Source organism: Crocodylus porosus, unplaced genomic scaffold (genome assembly GCF_001723895.1).
Source record: "Crocodylus porosus isolate Cpor-Errol unplaced genomic scaffold, CroPor_comp1, whole genome shotgun sequence".
NCBI classification, from domain to species: domain Eukaryota; kingdom Metazoa; phylum Chordata; order Crocodylia; family Crocodylidae; genus Crocodylus; species Crocodylus porosus.
Window position 1 is genome coordinate 192997316 of NW_017728906.1, and position 3426 is coordinate 193000741.

The 3426-nt window shown below is 52.3% G+C and overlaps 1 protein-coding gene across 1 annotated transcript in view; it reads left to right on the forward strand.

The window, feature by feature from the left end:
* Positions 1-3274: 3274 nt before the first annotated feature.
* The window catches only part of RAB30 (RAB30, member RAS oncogene family), a 69963-nt gene continuing 69811 nt past the window's right edge, over positions 3275-3426 (forward strand). Inside the window, exon 1 of the mRNA XM_019530409.1 lies at positions 3275-3343. The gene's annotated coding sequence lies outside the window, so the exon portion shown is untranslated. The remainder of the gene's footprint in view (positions 3344-3426) is intronic.

Genomic DNA, 3426 nt, shown 5'->3' on the forward strand with positions numbered 1-3426 from the left:
AGCCAGAGCATTTTGGAGGAGAGGGAGGGAGGTAAGAACACAGATTTGGTAACACGCCTGCTCTCTGTAACATACCTGTTGCTCTCTGCATGCGTCTGAAAAATCTTTAGTGTAATGGCATGTTATTCTCTTCAGTAACAAATGTGGTGGCATTTTATTTGACTCCAGCTAAAAAAATAAGACTGTAAATGCAACTCTCCCAAACATTTTTATGAATGAATGAGGAAGAGGTGGTTCAGAATTCTGGGCTTGGACATCTTCAACCTTAACAAGAAAAGCAAGAAAGCTGTATTTCATTTCCTCAGCATCAGGAGACCCTGAAAGAGAGTGCAAAGTTTAAGTTAACTGCATTGTATAGCAATGTAACAAAGAATTCAGTACTTGGTTTAGGCTCCTACCATATCCCACAGCTTAAGTCTTTTTGGCATCAGTATTTCTAATTTTGACCAGAAGCACCTACACCAACATGGACTGGCCAAAGGTTTCCATTCCCAAAAAAAAAAGTCCTTTGGCACCACATCACACAGATTGTCATGCCATACCAGTATGGATCTCTGAACACAACAGACTTGCAGGGACCTATAAAACTCTCTCTACTTCAAATGCCAGTACTTTCTTGCAGCAAGAAAGTGCTTTATTTCACAGGTGTCACTTCCAGTCAGGGTGACTTCTCTGGTGGTAACAGAAGCAAAAACAAGGGCAGGATCTCAGACAAGCATCTTTCCTTCTGAGGATGAGACTTGGTTACATGATATCAGTCTTAGCTGCTGTTGCGGCCCCTCCATGCACTCTTCCTATAGAGCATGAAGAGATGAGTAGAGGTAACTCCTTTTCACTACAAGCAGTCCTTGGACTTACGACACAATTGGTGCCTGAAAACCACATCTTAAGTCAAAACATTGCAATTCAGAACTGATTTTCCCAGAGGAAACAATGTTATAAACGGGGCATTGGTTCCTGAACCAAGGCCCAATACCCTAGTTTCCACCAAAAATAACCCCTAATTCTGTACTTAATCAATTATAAATGAGTAATATGGCTACATGATTGTACAGGCGATCCTCGCCATTCACGGAGGATACGTTCTTGTATCCCTGCGAATGGCAAAATCCACGAATAAGGCAGTGTTATCCACAAAATCCACAAATAAGGCAGATGGCATTCATGAACTCAGTGCCCCCAGCAGCTGGCGGTGGGCACGGCTGTTCTGGCGACAGCAGGAGCATGGCGGCAGCAGTGGGAAGCGCGGAGCTCCAAAGGAGCTCCTTTAAGTGCATTTACAATGGGTTCTGCATTCGGGAATATTTGAAACCATGAATGCCAAACCCATGAATAGTGAGGGTTTCCTGTATTTATATTGTAAACAGCAATCACATTGATTTGTAAGGACTTCTTTGAGGTGACTTTGCTGGACTTTTTGAGGGGTTCTTGGCTGGAGTCTTCTCGCGAGTCCTGGTTGCAGGCTTTTCTGGAGTCTTGTTTGCTTTCTTAAAAAAAGTGTCCAAGGAAGTTTGGACAGATGTTCTCTGGTGAGATGTGCAACACAGCAAATTTGTTTGCTGGCATGGTGTGGGATCAAGCGTTGGATAATCGAAACAGGGTGTCACTTACCAGGTTTAGAAACATGCTAAGTGTGAAACACTGTAACTCGAAACGTTGTAAACGGAAGACTACCTATACTCTGAATATCTCCTTTGCTAACTGGAGACCTCCCCTTCAAAAACTGTAGTTGGTCAAACACTAAGGGTACGTCTTCATGAGCGTGGAGACTGCTCTGATGCACTGGAATTCCAGTGCACTGGAGCAGACTCGATTAACCACAGGTTATTTTTGAGTTTCTCTTCAGTAACAACTGTGGCGGCATTTTATTCGAGTCCAGCTAAAAATAAGATTGTAAATGCAACTCTCCCAGACATTTTTATGAAGGAATGAGAAAGAAACATGGATTACATAGGATGATGAATCGAGTCTGCTGGAGTGTGACAATTGCCAGAGGCTGGGGGGTCATGGGGAGCTCCTGCAGGCATCCGTGGCGCTGTTGGCGACGATGCAGGGGGCGGCAAGCACTGATCAGTGGTCAGCAACCCGGCGGCAATTGTCCGCAGGTGCCACCAGCAGTGTTGGCGGCGCCTTTTCCCAGGGGGTGCACCGCCATGCTCAGGTGGTACATGTGCACCTGCATGCACCCCCTCCATGTCGCTAATGGCAACTGCTGCGCACCGGGGGCCTCACGTATCAGCGTCCCCATGCTCAGAAACGACAGCGGGGCGCTCGAACTAAATCCCGTTGAACCAGCTTTAGTTTACGCAGCCCCGCTGTCATTTTTAAGCACGGAGACGCAGGAGCACTTTAATCAGAGCGGCTCTAATTAAAGTGCTGCCCTGCTCTCCCCATGGGGCACATGTCAAAGCAGCCGATGAGGAAAGCCAGATACTCCCCTACCTCCGTTTCTGAAAGCAAGCTGCAGGATCCGACCCAGCAGTCCTCAACTGTGCATGACACCTGGAAAAACACTGGCTCTTGGTTTTTTTTTTCAGTCAGAAAAAAACCCAACACAGAGCCATTCTTCAGCTGCAACAAAAACCCCTCAGCAACGAGATGGGGTTACTCACCCGGCATGGCGCCTCTGAACCCCTCTCCAGGCACTCCGGGGGATGCCACAGCCCCGGTTGAGCATCCCGCCAGCGTCACAGCGACTGCCCCAGGGCTTGGGCCACCTGCTCTGCTGCCATCCCCACAAGGTTGGGGGTGCTCTCCTCCCCCACAGGACTGCCCCCCCTTCCCGTCGGCCCCCGCGAGGGGCTCAAGGGCAAAGGGTGACTCGGCCGCGCCCCGTGTCTAACCGAACGTGCTGCGCAGTCTCTTGACCCCCATCCCCACCCCGTCCCCCGACCGTTAGTTATTCCCGCCCGGTCCTGCCAGACATTTTAACCCGGCTGCTTCGGCCGCTGCTCCGAGCTAACGACAACCCACGCCATCAACATGGCGGCCAACGCCTGCTGTCTCCAACCCCCTCTCGGCTTTCCCCCAGCGGTGGTTTCTGCGCTTGCGCGGCGCACAACCCGTCGGGAGCGATAGTCCCGGTTCTGTAGCGCGGCTTGGCGAAAGACGGGGAGAGAACTAGCTTTCCCAGAACCCCCCGCGGCCAGCCAATGGGAGGCCGCCGGCTCCTCTGCCCCGCCCCGCCCCGCGGTAGGGATGATGTCATTGCCCGGCGGGCTGGGGCGGGCTCTGCGCCGTGCTCATTGTGCTGCGCTGGAGCCGGCGGCGCGGGGACGGGACGGGACGGGTCGGGTCGGGTGTGCGCACCGCGCCCGGCTCCCACGGGAGCCGTCCCGCTCAGGTGAGCCCCGCCCCCCGCACTGCCGGCCCGGGGAGGTGGCTGCTGGACCTTGCGCGGACACTCCTGGGGCCCCGCGCGCGGGC